Source organism: Montipora foliosa, chromosome 11, assembly GCF_036669935.1.
Source record: "Montipora foliosa isolate CH-2021 chromosome 11, ASM3666993v2, whole genome shotgun sequence".
NCBI lineage: Eukaryota > Metazoa > Cnidaria > Anthozoa > Scleractinia > Acroporidae > Montipora > Montipora foliosa.
This window is the reverse complement of record NC_090879.1, coordinates 47,813,965-47,831,464: the sequence shown is the minus strand read 5'-3', so window position 1 is coordinate 47,831,464 and position 17,500 is coordinate 47,813,965. Positions and strand designations below refer to the sequence as shown.

Below are 17,500 nucleotides of genomic sequence, written 5' to 3'. Positions count from 1 at the left end.
AAAAAAATCCTCCTTCATTATCAGCACTTCTACCTCTCTTTTATGAGAAAGCTGCCACTCCTGCTATGATAAAGCATGCAATGGATGCACTGAAACAGGCAATAACACCCATGATCCAATAAAGAAGAACAAGTTACCACTCTTCAGGAGACCTAAACCAAAATCACCTTCTAAAGAGGGAAAGATTTCTGTTCTTCAGAATAATGTAGCTTTCTTTGCTCAGTTGTACATTGCAGTGCAAAGTAGAGACAGTGACCTAGCAGAATTTTTTTCCCATGAAGTGCAGTCTTTCCCCCCATCCCTCTCTGAGTTTGGCAACCTTCGCAAACCAACAGCGAAGTCTGACCTGCTTGGTTGTCTGCCAGAATGCAGTGAACAGCAGAATCCTCCCACTCACTTTGACTGCAAAATATGTGATGGAGCTGTTATCGTGCATTGCCTTCCCACTGCAGGTGTGGTCACCTTTGATGATTATGCAGACACGATTTTCATCCCGCATCTTGTTAACCAACTGCAAAATTCTGAGCACATAGATGTCGTGTGGGATAAGTACGTTGCAGATAGTCTGAAATAGTCTATGAGATACAAAAGAGGAACAGGCACTAGAAGGAATGTATCAGGTCAAGTGAAGTTGCCTCAGAATTGGATGCAGTTTCTTCGAGATTCTACAAACAAGACAGAGCTGTTTCAGTTTCTTACCGAAAAGGTGTCACGCTTTCAATTCCCAGCAGATAAGAGCCTCGCAATAACTTCAGGTACGCTGTTTTACATGGTGTCAAGTATCATCTGTTTAAATAATGATAATTAGAACGTCTTACAAATATACGTTTATGTATCTCCTAGGGCAATCAGTGATAACCTGTGGATCAGCAAGCTCAATGCCCGACTGTAATCACAAGGAAGCAGATACACGAATTGCTGTTCATCTGCGTCATACTTTTCTCACTGAAGGTACAAGCACAATTCTTGTCAGAACTGCTGATAGGGACGTGGTAGTGATTTTTGTGGGAAAGTTTCATGATCTGAAAGCAGTCAATGCTAACGTTGATATATGGGTTGCACTTGGAATGGGCAGAAGTTTCAAGTACATCAGCATCAACAAAATTTGTGCTGCCCTTGGTGAGCAGAAGTCACGTTCCCTCCCTGTTTTCCATGGTTTTAGTGGCTGCAACACAACGTCTGCATTTAATGGTAAAAGCAAGCGGTCGGACTGGCAAGCATGGGAGCTTTGCAGCCATACTGTGACACCATCGTTAGAGTTCCTATCCACCCATCCATTCCAGCAGCTTGATGAAGACTCAAAACATTTTCGTAATCTAGAGCGGCTTGTCATCATTATGTATGACACGTCAAGCCCACTGGATTCTGTCAACGAGACCAGAATGAATCTGTTTTGTAAACACAGCAGAGCAATCTACCTCCCACTCAGGTAAATTCAAGAAAGTAATTAAATAAGGATTTATTATAGCGCTATAGAGAGTAATTTTAAAAATGCTCTTTTGTGTTAGAATGCTCTTCTGAAGCACGTTGAGAGGGCGGTCCTGCAAGCAGGAATCTGGACAACAAGTGATGAAAGTAACCAGGATACTCCTTATCCAGATCGATTTGGATGGAAGAAGATTGGGGACACGTGGAAACCAGTTTGGATAACCATTCCAGAGGTCTCAAAGGCTTGTCAAGAGCTGATCAAGTGTTCATGCAAACAGGAATGAACTCGACGTAAATGTGTCAAGTATAGCTTGCAGTGCACACGGCTCTGCAAATGCAAATGTAACCCCGACCGGCAGTGATGAACCTCAATGAAATGTGAACTTTTTACGCTACTTTTGGAGTTAGCCTCACAAATTACTAAATTGAAATGTGTGACACGGAAAAAGGCAGTGATGCAGCACTTAGTCTAAGGTTCTGACTTTTTGGTGTTTAACTAGGTCCGCATTAGGTGAACAGTTTTTGAGCTTTAACTTTACTTGTAGGTCTATGCAACCTTGAAACAATTATAGCACGACAAGCACTCTAATGTTTTCATTTGCTCGAATTGGAGTTTAAACCAGTCAGAGAGTGAGTAAAAATCTAGAGCTTGTTAGCATCATGTCAAAAAACAGAATTTTATCGGTTTTGTATGCCTAAGAAACATAGCAATTAGAAAAAATTGATCCCAATCAGGCTTGGAAAGCATCCTGGAACTTCATTTGTTTACTGAAAATAAATATCAAATGTGGCATCAACGCTGCTTGACTTATTTTTCTTGCGTGTAAGTAGTTTTGACAAGCTTTCAATAATCCTTTTGCCTGAAACCACATTTCCCCTAATATGCTTGGTAACCAGGCAATGTCAATTTTGGTTATATTTAATTTCTTTGCTGCACCAGCAAAGGTGAAAAAGACTCAGTTGGGCACCGGTCCTAAAAATGTTCTAAAAATGTTCAGTATACTCTAAGGCAGCTGTGTGCCAAATTTGGTGCTTTTGTCCGCTCTCTACAGATCCGGTCAATTTTCTGCACTTAGCCACCCGATTAAGAGCCCCAAACAACAATATTATATACAACACTAGAAATTATTGAGTTAAAATATATAGATTCCAAGGTGGACTGAGGCAGGAATTTGATTCGTTTCAGAACAGCCAATTTCTTGTTAAATAAATTACAGACATTCCTAACATGATCCTGCCAAGATAACTTATTGTCAATAGTTAAGCCAAGACACTTGGATGAAGACTTGAGCTCGATGGTCTTGGTGCCATACCTTAAAGCTGGCAGAGGGCAGTCTTTGATTCATGAGCAATTAGTCAGTTGGCTGTGCACCATATGTGTAGCTGAGATAGAACACATTGAAGTGAAGAGATGGCCATATCTGTATCCTTACCAATGGTATAAACTGTGGTGTCATCAGCAAACATGTAGAGGTCACCAGAAGATATCAATTCTGGCAAGTCATTAACATACTGTATTGACAACAATCTAGGTCCTAGGATGGACCCTTGGGGCACTCCATACTTCACAGGTTGAAGAGCAGATTTCTGGAAAGAAATCTGGACAAACTGATTTCAGTTAGACAAATATATAGTTGGCAAGCCAAGAAAACAGAGAACCCGATATTCCAGTGGCTTTCAGTTTCTCCAACAGGATTGAATGGTTAACAGAGTCAAAAGCCTTGCGGAAGTCAACAAATAGTACTCCCACTAACAGACCTTGATCCAGGGCTGACTTCCAAGTTTCTGTCACATGAAGCAAGAGACCCTCAGTTGAACGATTTTTTCTGAAGCCTCACTGATCCATCAAGAGTTTACAAAAACAGGCAACAGTTATTAGGCAATCTCATTTGACCAAGCGCATGCACAGGAGTATAAAGTCATAAAGAGTCCACCACTGTGAACTGGCCCTTGTTGTTGAATCCCCTGAACAGTATTGGGAAAGATGACAAAATGTATGGTCTACAGACAACCTTATAATATCAGTTGACCTGTAATAAATAATCAGCTTATGTAGATGAGCAGTTTACTTTAATGTGTTGCATTCAGGTTTAAATTTTCAATTCTCTAATGCATACTTCTCACTCTGATGCTGTCCACTCCAACCATGTAGACACCTGAATCAACAGTTGATTCAGATGTCAACCTTATTGAGGTGAACTTGAGTCTTCAAAGTAATTATAGCAACAGTCACTGCTGACGTTATGTCTGTTTACATACATAACATTTAAGACATTTTTCAAAGGGGTCAAGAAAACCAAAGAGATTTGGCTCTCTAAAGAGATTCTGATCCCATACGCAGGTCATTTTTGTTTTATTAAAGTAAAAAAAAAATTTTTCTTTTGACAACAATTCTCAGCAAAAGAGGGAGATAAATCAGAATTGGTTTAAAATAATTTGTTTGTGGTTTTTGTTTTAAAGAAAGTAAATCCAGACCAAGCGGTAGCAATAGTTCTGGTAGCAATATTTGTTTTCCAGATGATAATTAAGTTTGTGAAAGTAGAAGGCATTGTTGACCACATTTCTTGAGTGGAAACAGCCGTTGCGAGCACACTAAAACAGGAGGACATCCTGAAGGGAAATCCATCAATAAAGTAAAAATTATTCACAAAGGTATGGTGTTTCCAAACACTTTGAACAAGGAGCTACAGAAGACGAATAGGGAAAAAAAGAACAAGATGAAGAAACTTGAAGATATAATAATAATAATAATAATAATAATAATAATAATAATAATAATAATAATAATGTACTTGCTTATTACGCATCTAAAAATCTCGATGCGTTTACAAAAATATTATATACATATACACATATTATAAGGAAGTAAATCATAATTTAAAGAAAAGTTCAATTAGATGAATTATATGCTTCTTTAAAAAGAAATGTTTTGAGTCTGGTTTTAAATATTTCAACTGTTACAGAGTTTCTAATATTGTCCGGTATAGAGTTCCAGAGTGTTGCGGCTATGTATGAGAAGGCCTGTTGGCCATAAGTAACTGTATTTATCTTTGGAACATTAAGCAGTAACTTGTTAGACGATCGAGGAGTGCGGGTAGGTCAACGAAAATCTATAAGTGCAGATAAGTAATCTGGTGCCAGACCATTCAAAGACTTGTATACCATTAACAAAATCTTAAACTTAATTCTACACTCGATGGGTAACCAGTGTAGATTATGTAGTGCATCAGATATATGTTCATATTTCTTAATTCCTGTAGAGTTCATTGTTCTCGTAATTTGTCCAGGTCAGAACACGTAGCTCCATATAGCAGACAATTAGCGTAGTCTAAGCGAGATAACACTAGTGCATGGACCAGTTTATTTAAACTTTCTTGAGAGACATACTTTCTTATACGACCAATGGATTTTATAGACAGCAAAATTTTCTTACAAGTGTCATTGATATGGAGTGTCATGTTCATACGTTTATCTAGAATCACGCCAAGGTCTCGTACTTGTTCAGATGGTTTTATGGTAGTATCACCAGATATCAGGAACTGGAGAGGAGGACTATGATTTTTGATGAAGCGTGAAGTAAGATGCATTACTTCAGTCTTTGTTGGGTTACATAGAAGAAAGTTGTCTGTATTCCATTTGATGATATCTTCTTCACAGCTGCTAAGTCTATCCAGTTCTGATGACGGCTTTTTTGGGTTGACGGCTATGTATAGTTGTGTATCGTCGGCATAAAACATACAATCCAAGCCATGTCTAGAGATGACATCTTGTAAAGGAGCCATATACAATACAAACAGAAGTGGCCCAAGTATCGACCCCTGTGGCACACCAAATTCCAGTTGCCTCAAGGAAGATGCAACTTCACCGATGACAACTTTTTGAGAGCGATTAGTAAGATACGATCAAAACCATTGTAGTACACTTCCAGTAAAACCAAAATAGGGCTTCACACGAGACAGCAGAATTTGATGATCAAGAGTGTCAAACGCTGCTGAGAGATCGAGTAAAACAAGTATCACATCAGAGTAGTCATCAATAGCTCTTAAGATATCATTAGTGACTTTAATCATAGCCATTTCAGTGCAGTGGTATTGACGGTAAGCTGATTGTAGTGTAGGGAACAGCTTAGCATCTCGTAGGTAAGCGTGTACTTGGCTTGCAACGATTTTTTCAATCACTTTGCTTACGAAGGCTATATTAGCTATAGGTCGATAATTTGAGTATAAATTTTTGTCCAGATCATTCTTTTTGAGCTTTGGTTTGACCTGTGAGATCTTCAGCTGAGTCGGGAGTGTACTGCTAGACAGAGATGATATTATTATAGATTGTATAGCAGGTAGTAGTAAATTAAGATGGTTCTTAACCACATGAGTCGGTGTAGGGTCCAGAGAACATGTTTTCGTTGGCATAGACCTGATAACTTTCTCAGTTGCATTGTTGTCAGGTAAGTTGAACTCACGGAGTTGAGTAATTGCAAGATTGCAGGCATGGTTTCTTTCGTTTGACTAGCTGGATGTAGCTTTTCAATTTCATTGCGTATACCTCGGATCTTGTTGATGAAGTATGTATTAAATTCATCAGCGAGAACTTCTCGGGAGTTATGTGTTGTTGGTCTTGAACAGGCTGTTAACAAGGCAGAATAGTCTGTTGCGATTTTGCACCTTCGATCTTATTTTTGTAATACGATGTTTTGCAGTTCTCTAGCAATCTGATCAGCTACTGTATGAAGTTTCGAGAGAGCACATTGCATTGGAAGGAAGAAGAGCGGAGAGACCGACTGACTATTGTTTGCTTTCTCAAGTTTCCAGAACATGGGCTCATTTTTAAGAGTTTGAGAGCTTAGTGTTGTTATAGCTGTAAAGTTCAATAAAGTCAATAAGAGAAGCCATTGACCTCTTTTTCTTCGGGTCTGAGCTGTATAAAAAGACCTTTTCAATAATCTCAAAGCAAATAAAGTTTTAGACAAATCTGTAAAAGAACTCGGAAGATAGGAAAATTGTTGGTGTAGTCCACAAGAAAACTATTTCCAAAGAGCATATGAAGAAACTGTTAGCAGCAAGCTTGTACTGGCTGAGAGCAAAAGTCCCAAACAGCTACAGAGGAAGGCCTGGTTTTACCTTGGCCTTTTTTTTTGGCAAGAGAGGACGAGAGAATCAGTGCCAAATAACACCAAGAATGCTGTACTTGCAAACAACTCCTTAAGGAGTTGAGTATTTTGAACTGAACTGTAGTCAGCCAGAAGCTTTACCAGCAACGAAAAACCATCAAGGAGGTCTTGAAGTTGCTGAAGATGCATGCACCGAAGATATTTTCTGTTCCTGGCCCTGAAAAGTTTCCAGTAAAAACAAGAAAAAATCACTTGGCACATCTAATTCCAAATTTAAATGCTCTCTTTTAGATACCCAGATATAGTGACAGAGCAAAATTCAATCCAGATACAACTTTGTTTCGCATTACAGCTTTACTCTGGTTGGCTGTTCATATTGGGAATTCAAAGTGGGCGATATTAAAATAACCCTAGTTTTCGGGCAGACAGTATTTCACAGAACTCCTCCCCGTTGTTGGCTTGTTTATATTGCCTCAGTCGTGCCAACAATACCGCCAGCTACGCAGGCTATACCAACGGAAGCTGCATGAACTGAAGTTGGCAAAAGTGACGCTACAAGAATCAAACATGGCGGACATATGCATCCTGACACAATGGTAGGTATGCAAAAATTTGAGCTCCCTCCACACCCCACCCCCCCCACCCCACCCCACCCCAAAAAAAAATGCAACTGTAGCCAAAAGAACCTTGAGAATTCAAGGAAGGCAGTTTTTTAACAAAGGACGCTGTTTCTTTAAAGGTGTCACCCATAGCATTTCTTTATGTAGGCACATAGTGAAGGCCCACATGGCCTGACGCTCTAGGGGGTCTGAAAAAGAGACCCCTGGAAGTGCATTTTCCTGGATTCTAACGCATGAAAAGGAAAATTCTGTTCAATGACAATAATTCTCATTTTTCATATTAATTAACTTTAAATACATACTTTCATCAGTTTCATACACCTCACTTCAGAATGATTAAATGAATAAAGTTAACATTAATTTCCAAATTACTTGAGTGTTTTTTAATTCTTCAGTTATCTTTCAAACACTAGTTTACCAATAATATTCACGTCATTCGAAAGAAATTCATTCATTGAAAAGGAATCACATCATTCTTGGAAGGGTGTAAAACCTGTTCCTAGTTTGGATGACATGATTTTTTCCTGAACATGACTCACCAACATTACAACAACATACAAGGAAAGGTTACGTTTATACAAACATTGGCCGTGTAGCACTTACATTTTAAACAGAGTTAACTGAATAGAGTGTAATGTGAAGTGCTATATTTCAATCCCATATGAACCATGTGAGCGTTAGCCCTATTGATGGAAATGGGCCCACACAAGGACAGAGAAAAACTCTGACCAGGGTGGAAATTTATATAGCACTTCACATTACACACTATTCAATTACAACAACATAGTTTGTTTTCAACAACCTTGTCGCCAGGGCCATCTATGCTTTCCAAATGCCGGGTGTTTGTAAATGTAACGGAGGCAAGACAAGAAGAAACAATAATATTTGTTTCAGCAGGTAATTTTTTTATTAATTTCGCTCTGTATCTTCGGCATCGTCTGCGGGTACCAGAGCAGAAATTACGTAAAAGAAAAGAAACAAAGACAGAAAACAAAACAACTCCAAATAAAGACTTATCTCAAGTGACCAAAAAAACACAATGCTTCCTGGTACCTGGAGAAAGACCCCCATCTTCACCCGTAACATCACATCGGCTCAGCCATAACAGGTGTTACGTGTTACGGCCCCTATTGAAATCCCTGAAAGCTACGTAATGACAACTGGAGATAGGGGGAAAAAACCACAAAACGCTCCACACAAAACCACCACACCTATAAATAAGCTCTCCAACGCAAGGCATGAGGAATCCCAAGCATGTGCAAATATAACCAAACCACAGACAACAATTGACCAAAGTCACTCCTAGTCTTCAATTCAGTTAATGCTTTCACCCCAAACAGGTCATGCTTAGTATTTTACTCTGTCTATCACCATAAGAGTCCTACAAAAGGTTGCATGGATGGTTGTTTTGAAGTAACTTTCAGTTGAAATCTGACATCACTTCAATCAGAAGGTGCATGCGCAACTAATACCAGTCCTCTGCTGTGCTTTGGTAAAAGTTGAGTTTGTGAAATTAGTGCTGGCATTCGCCAACGTAGCTTTATTACATCTGTCAATACAAGAATATCACATTTACGTTTGACATCAAGGTGGCAAGAATGATCTTTTGTGCTACATGATTTTAGATGATAACCTTTTATTCATTGTTTAATTGTAGGGCCAATCATATCAAGGTTTCATCAATTAAGGACTGAATGAGGTCTAGTTGTTACGAGTTTATCACTGCAAGAAAAGAAAAATCGAAGGCGAGAGTAGCTCATGGTCTACTCTGCTCTCGATCCATACATATCAGGTACTGATTTCTCTATTTCTCTAACCTCGTATTGACTCGATAAATAAAATCCACTAGCTCCCCAAGCCAATTCTTTTTGTTACTATTTATCATCCAAAGTCGCCATACATTGCTTTAAAATCCATCGCTCTCTGTGCCAAACACTCAACGGTTACAGGAAAATGCATCAACAATCTCATCTCCTCTCAATCGAAATGACTGCTGCTAAGTTCAAAGCGGGCAAATGAGCAGTAAAATGGCAATTTCCTCCACTCAGAAAACTTCCCAGAGCATCTGAATATCCCTTAATTTTCAGGTTGAGCAAGTGACATGATTCGATTATGGGAACTATGACTAAAATGGTTAAACAATAGCAGCACTCCCTGAACGTGCACTCGTCGGCCATATTTGTTTTGGTTTGGATAATATATTGATTTACCCAAGCCTAAAATCAGAGCTCCCTGCTTATTTATTCTTACTGCCTGTAGGGTTAGTGAAAATAAAAGGTTTCGAATTGTCAGCATTTTGATGTTTCCGGTTGCTGCTTTAATAATTAAATAATTTTCTTTGCTAAATTCTTCTATAGAAAATTCATTGTCTAACTAGTGAATTCCACAGTAAATTTTCTGCTAAAAACCAATATCACATGAATCACGAAGCGATGCGTATGATATTGGTTTTTCGAGTGAAATTTACTTTGGAATTCACCAGTTTGGCAATGAATTTTTCTTGAACTGTACGAGTTTTACTCATGTACTTTATTCCACTTTATCTCTGAAAATGAGATCAATCAGATTTTGATGTATTTCATTGAAACACGCCAGCTTGGCTTGGAACAAGAATCGGCGAACTTCAAACAAGATCCCCTCCAACCCTTAAATAACGTTTAGGTGCTTTAAACTTCTGAAAACACAACCTAGTGAAATTTCCCCCTAATTTTACGAGAACTCATTGTGATTACGTGTTTATAACATAAGTGAAAGGACAAAATTTTCTTGTCACTGTCGAGGCACATCGAAAACCAGTAGGGCAAATAGATTAAAAAGCACTTGTTCACTCGCATTTTAGAGCAAAACAAACAAACAAATCAACCGTTACTTTTTCTTTATGTCCAAGAGTAAAGCTAATTACTGGATTGCCTATGGCAAACCCAGTCGAGGTCTGCGTTTAGTTTGTTTGTTTCATTTTATTTATTATTTTTATTTTTTTCGTGTCGGTAAAAGTCTTGCCTGTCACTCCCCTGGTAAGTGGTGTCTGTGCATAGAGCCTTCTGTGCGTATATTCTTAGGATCGAGAGGGTAGTGGAACTGCGTAGATTTCTCTGGTGGACACAGTAGAATCATTAACTTAGCCTGCAATGGCGTCGAAAGTCATGAAACGCGAATGGCGTTTTAGTGGACCCTTAAACAAGATATACCCTTATGGAGCTCAATAATGGAAAGTCAGTTGGATAAACTAGGCAGGAATCTCAAAAGCGACGAGTACTGGACTTCGACAACAATCTATCGCCCGTCGAGACGAAATCAAAGTGAGCTGTATTTACCTGAAGTACATGGTAATTTGACACAATTGAGTTTCTTGTCTTCACGCACGCAATGAAATAGGAAGAGGTTTTCGCCTCTAAGAGCAAATATGTTGTTTGTTTCAATAAATTTTTAGCTGGAAAAGGATTCTGTGGTATTTTCTGCCTTTGTGAATTATAATATCATGTTGTGTATTGAATTTTCGAGCTTAAGGTTCAAAATGTGATATGGAAGAAGTTTTTTAGTATTGCTCTGTAAGCAGGAAGGGTTCACAGGCCTGTTGGAAGCGTGCTTGAGTTTCAACAAAATGAGCCCCAAAATCAGTGAAAACTTGTGATGCAGATGAATAATAAAGTGGCTGCTATTTCCAAAATGATGGAATTACCTGGTGATAAATAACATCGTACACGTCTTGGAGAGTAAATTTTGACTTTGCATAAACAAGAGTTGGGCGATTGTGATCTTTGTTTTGACTTCGCTCATTTCATTGTCAAACTTTATAACACTTGACATAAAAAGAAACTTACAAAAGCTCGGTATCTTGCCATCATTTGACACAGATGCTTCACTGTTTGGCGAGTAAACATGTCGCGGTAACTTAATCATGGCGCCCGCTGAATTCTGGCCATGTCACTTTCGATTTTGCGATTTACTTGATCGTAGCAAAAATCTCCCAAAATGTTTGTCGCTGATCGTAACTTTTTATATTCTGTATTCACGGTTAAAAATTAATGTTGTTTTCATGTCATAAATATTTTATTCTCGATCGACCGTCCAGGAAACTTCCTTCTGCTCTTTCTAAAAACTGTGTATCAATAGTTATTTGCTTTTTCATCAATATTTGTTTTGCATAAGGCAAGCTAACAAAATCTGTACCTTGTTGAGTTCGCATTTGTTAGCGTTAATAGTATTTTCGGTCAGATGCTTCTGTTTTTTGTGAGAGGTTTATTGTTTTGGTCTCCCATCCTAACACTAACCCCGCTGAACAGGGCTTAACTTCAGTGAAGTTTAGTATTACAAAGCTGTCAGATGCTCAGAGGGCACACTTGTGGTGAAAAGAAGTTGTGGGGCAACTTCAAAATTATCAACATGTCAGCCCAGAAGCCAATGTTTCTCGCTTCTCTTTTATTTGTTATTCTTCAGAGACTGGAATGCTGTATTTTAATACCACACAATTCAGTGCCTTCTGATTTTCTGTAGCACGTACCACAGGCAACCCAGTGTATGCTTCACGGAAGCATCTCGTTGTTATTTCATTCCAGTTGACAATAAAAATTCGATTTTCATTCCCAAACAAAGGAAAAACCGATTAAACGACTTTTTGAAAATAACAGTTTAGTGCCCAAGGAAAGAATTTATGGAGTAACTTCTTCCACTACGAATGAGCTATTACTGGTATTCTGTTTTATCAATGTCTTCCTCTTTCGCTCTCCTTTCATTTTTGTTGTAGTCATAGGTCCTCCAGGCATCATGTAACCTTATCAGAGATTCTAAAGATATGCCAAAAATTGCAATACAGAGAAAAAAGCAGCTCTAAGCAAATTAAAATAAACACTCAGCTTTAAGTTTATATCCCTCCGATGCTTGACTTGAATAACTGTGTAGCCGCCAGTGTGGACCACAGCTATCATACTTGTATGTCAAACTGGATTAAAACCACCGAAAAATGCAGAAAGAAAACATTTTCCAAACTTCTTTTCACCTGAACACAAAAAGTATTGACTGTGTAAGAACTATAGTTGATGTAGTAAAAATTGGCCGTGTAGCCCTGTCACGCCAGAGAAAGCGTGCAAAAAATTAACCCTTGCTTATGTTTAGGTGAGTTAACCTGGGTTGAGCTTGCAATCCAATTGAAAACCAGTACCTGGTCAGCGGTCAGCTTAAAAAAAAAAAAGGCTGACCTTGGTGAGCTGTAAACTTGAGCCCACGATATGGTCATGTGATACTGGTCAGCGAATACTTTGTTTTAACAGGTGTCAATTGATCAAAACATGGATATTCAATATCAAAGATGTATGCTGTAAACTAACTGTAGCATGATACTGGTCACATTGGCATACATGGAGGGTGGATGTGCTCTAAAACCAAAACTTCTCACATCGATGGGATACCATATTTTCTTAATTATGGTGCTTGGCGCACGCGGAGCTCCGCTATTAGTTACAGGGGCAATCAAGGCATTAGAAAAGATTTTTTTACATTCATGTTGCCAGTTCAAGATACGAGTGGTCAGAAAAGGAAAGATAACTTACCATGGAATTACCATGTGTTTCTGTACTTAGAAGGTGAAAAAAAGTAACAAAAGTGACTGAATAATGTCAGCATTTCCAGTTGCATGGGGAAAAGTGTTAAAGCTGACAGTGGTACCTGAACATTGTTTTCCGTTTGTACATTGTAACTCAGGCATGGGTGCAAGATTATCAATGTCACTGTTGACGTCACTGAATTCTTGATCTCCCATAGGCCAATCCATTTCTTGACGCTGTCTCTTTCACATTCTTTCTGATACAGAAACAAACATTGCACTTTCCACCATGTATAAAACTCCACACTTCTAAAAACTCCATTATCTTGTACACCAATCTTCCTGGCATCCCATTCGCACTGTTTCGAAGGCAGGACTTTACGTCAATTCCTCATTCAGACCTTACAGGTGACCTCAGTGAGTTACCCAAGAAATTCCTGTCTTGCGTGAAAGTAAAAAAGCATGGCCCTCCGCACGGCCAATCAACTCCTGCGTTTCCTGAATTAAAGCTGTCAAGGTTAATTCCGTTGCTTTGCAAAGCAGCGAGCAATTACCCACACACTCTCAACGAAACTGCAAAGTCCTCCCCTCTCCTTGCAAACAATCCGCACATACATGTGTATCAATATTATCTGTTAAACGTCATTCCATTTCACACAGCAAAGATGGAAGGGCATCCAATCAGCATCAGCCGCCATTTTCTTTTCTGAAGGAACTGCAAAAAAAAAGTCTCACAAAGAATGTTGGGTCTCGGAGAAACCAAATCAATACATGATTTTTTCAATCAATCACAAGTTGGACAAAAATGAGCAGAAGTTGTATATTCTCCAAATCATTACGCTCGCAGTGCTAAATTGGATATTTCGAAGATGAGTTGTACAAACTACTGTAAATGCAAGACCCAGCAACACGCAGTATAGCGGAAAACAAGTTGTATGCACACATGTCAAAAGTTGAATGTTTGGGACAAAAAGTAATTCATTTCACAAACAACTGGTACATATGTTGTAAGAAGTGAAATTAATAAAGCGGCAAGTCGTAAACCCAACAACAAAGTTGTAAATGCAGAGCAAAAAGTTATCTACAAAAAGCACAGGTTGTATGGAAATTCAAAAATCATGGTGCGTCATAGGAAACCCATAGTCTGTCCACACAGTCTCGGACAGTGTCAATGGGTGGTTTTGGAGACTCAAAGAACCTGAATGATATTAAATGTTTGACTTTCTCAGAAGAAAACATTGAGACAAAAACAACAAGAATAGTCAAAACGAACAGTCCAGTAATTTGATAGCAGCCAGAATGATCAGTATAAGCCGAGGAAGTTTGTTTTTAGAATAACCATAAAAGTGATTGTTTCAATATCAAATTATTTATTACTGGTATGTAATCTTCATATTCTTCCCATGTACTGTACCAGGGAAGTCACGAGAGTTGGCCAAATAGATCAATGCATTATTTACAGTAACAATAAGCTCAAAAAAACTTATTACCTCAGCAAAAGTTGGGAAAGGTGTTCTTCAGTCTCGTAAGTATTATTCTTTACAAGCTGAAGCCTTCCCACTTTATGAAGTATTTGGTTCCCTTAAAAATGTAACACAGATAAACTTTGACACTCTATTATAAACAAATTGCCTTAAGAGATTCAAGCTGCACTTGCCTCTACGTCCTCCCTGCTCGCAACAATCCCCTGCCTTGATAAATCCCAACGATTTATTTTGCAAGTCTTCTTTTCCTATTATTTCCATCAAATAAAACAGATACGGTGCTCAGGCTGTGCAATTCATGGTATGACACACGCTTCTTCGCAGATCAAGCTGTGATCGCTGCCATATTGAATTTCCTTGTTTCCAAGTGAAATTCGCTATACAGCTGAAAATGTTTAGCGGGCTCCGAAATGTCCCACGAGTTCTGGCCGATTGTGATGCAGGGAAGGCCTTTGTACTTGAGAAAAAGTCAGTGAGCATATCCTTACATTTAGATGCCAGTACGCCGGCATGCCATGTTCAGATGCCAAAGCCCCAACATCATAAAAGGGCAACATGCTCCACTGAAAACCTCCAAATGACTTTGAACCAACCATAGGCAAAATAGTCTTAAGTAAATGATGACGTTGCAATAGTGCCTTTGCCCACAAAATGTTCTCAAGAACAATGTAAATGAGTAGGCCATAACCACTGCAACTTGTGCCCTCATTTGTTTCAGGATTGTTCAATTATGATGTTGTAAACAGTGTCATGGATTAAATGTTCTCACAACTATCACCTCGCAGATTGGGTAATCATGTTGTGGCGAAAAAGATTCCATGTGATTAAACAAGTTTTCCATTGTATTTATAATCAGATAAGAACATAGTGACAGTGGCCCCACCTATTAGTGTCATCTATTTTCTAACAGTGTAGTTATAGAGGGAACACTTACCAGTAATGCCCCTGAAGAAACTGTACAATGTAATTGGCGGTAAAAAAAGGAGCTTGCTTCCTACTTTGGAGGGAAACCTTATATACAGGGAAGGCAACACTTTTGCTTCTTAGCCTCTTATTTTGTTTTTACACACAATTATCCACCTTCATTAACGAAATCAGTACGTACATTTTTACCTGTAAGAAATGCATTTTAAAAACAATAATCGTGAGAAGAACTTCCACTCATCACTGATATGTAACTTTTGCTAATGGAAAAATTTTACATTGTCAGTTTGCAGAAAAAAAAACAAGCCTAAAATTTTCAATTTTCTCCTTGTGGAAAATATAGTTCATTTAAAATGCCTCTTTACAGTTGGAGCTTCATTAAGGCTTCCCCCATGAAATGCCCTTTGACAGTGTCTGTAGCTCAAGAATGGAACCACAGTTCCAAGAAAAAAAGGAATTTAAGTATTAACCATGATTTAAATCCCAAAAACGTTTTCCAAAGCAACTGGATAAATTTTGAGTGTTATGGCATTTTAGTGTTTTCTGTGTCACTGGTTGTGTTGTTCTACAAGATACACATTTATGAAAGACTTTCTGATATTTCCATATTTTGCTATAATGAGTTTCCTTCTCTTACTCAAACAAAAAGAATTGTAAACCTGAAAAAATTCTCACAGAGTTTGTTTTACACAGTCCGTTTGAGTACAGTTTTTACACTCATGTTATGAGTTTTATTGCCAGTTTACTTCAAAATGACCGAGTCACTGTGGATTTCATTTTGTTAACACTTTTACTCAGTGCATGGAGTAGGATTTACTCATTATGTAAATTATATTTAACTCACGGATTGGGCCACCCTTTACTAGCTATTTTGAGCATAAAGTACAGTTTTCTCAATATTTGTAGTCCATTGTGGATTCAACATTTACTCAATACTTTTGGTCTGTACTTCCTTGACTTTTTTTTGCAATGTGTGCATACATGTATATCTAACACGCAATCATTGACTGCATATATTTGCATTCAAAGTGGTGTGTTTTTTTTGTTCCAAAATGTTTTAGAGACTTTACCATACCTGGCCACAATTGTTTTCTTCAAAGCAGCACACATTTTGAAGAATGAGGCATATCTATTCTATTGCAGGCCTTCTGATAGGGTGCGATTAAAAAATGGCAAATTAATGCATTTTTTTCAGGGCAGATTGTGCGATTAAAAGGCCAATTTTTTAATGCGATAAAGAATGTAAATTATGCGATTTTTTTTTCTCAGCAATTTTAAGCTTGTTTTTATAGGTTTCAGGTTAAGAAAAACACTTTTTTGCTGCCCTACCGACAGTTTGGAACACAAACGAACAGTAATTTACGTATCTCGATCGGCATTAGTTGGGATAAATAAAAAAAATGAGGTCTTCTGCACTAACCGGTGCACCACGTTAAACGTTGAAAGGACACAGTCTAAAATGCCAAATGAATGATCAAGGTGCTTGTCAACCACGAAGCTTCCGAAGAATGGTCAATCACAATAGGGCCATACCCCATTTATACGAGAGAAAATAAGCCACAGTTTCTCTGGCCGCGGCTTACAGAAGCTCGAATGTTCACGGGCCTCCACCGTATAAATGGTACAAATCTATGTTTCACGGTCTTTTTCCAAGCCGCGGCTTATTTTGACCTGGGAATATATATTCATATAAATAGTTTCTTTTGCGTATTTTGTACACTGTGGCTAGAGTAAAAACCGCGGCTTATTTTCTATCGTATAAAAGGCCCTAATATTGCACGACCAGAAAAACATCAGTCCCATCGTCCACGTGGAGCGTTTTCTTGCTTTGATCGTGAGCTGTGAGATTGGGCGGAAGGTGGGAACTCCCTTCTTCGGCGAAGAAAAGCCAAGCGTTTTCACAACAAACTTATGCCAGAATAAGTTTTTTATCAGTTTTTTAACGAAAGAAACTACATTTTTGCCGAAAAACTTACAACTTTTCGCTTATTTTCACAAATCTCTGAATCTCTTCTCTAAGAGAATGCAACTGTGTCAATTTCAGTGTGTGTATGATAAGGCATGTTTGTGTGTGCAACCCAATAGAAGGATACTCGTACCAGGTCCCTGACATGAAAAATAAGCCTTGAACCTCGAATGTTTACGAATCGAGGTGACAAAGGTTTTTTAACAAGCCCTTTTTCCAAGATAAATCATATTAAAAATGGCATATTTATGCAGGAATTTCTAAGAAAACCGTGTTGATTTATGTTTCCAGTTTATGAATTTTGTGCTTCCTTTTGTAAATTAAATGCGATTTTTCGTGAATGTGCGATCGGTTGCGATTTGAGGCAATTGTGCTAATCGCACCATCGCGTTATATCAGAAGCCCTGATATGTATATTTAAGTGACCTTGGC

The 17,500-nt window shown here is 38.3% G+C and overlaps 1 pseudogene; it reads left to right on the top strand.

Annotated features, from left to right (window-relative positions):
* LOC137975484 (uncharacterized) overlaps nucleotides 1-3,248 on the top strand; it is a 4,126-nt pseudogene extending 878 nt beyond the window's left edge.
* Nucleotides 3,249-17,500: the final 14,252 nt, after the last annotated feature.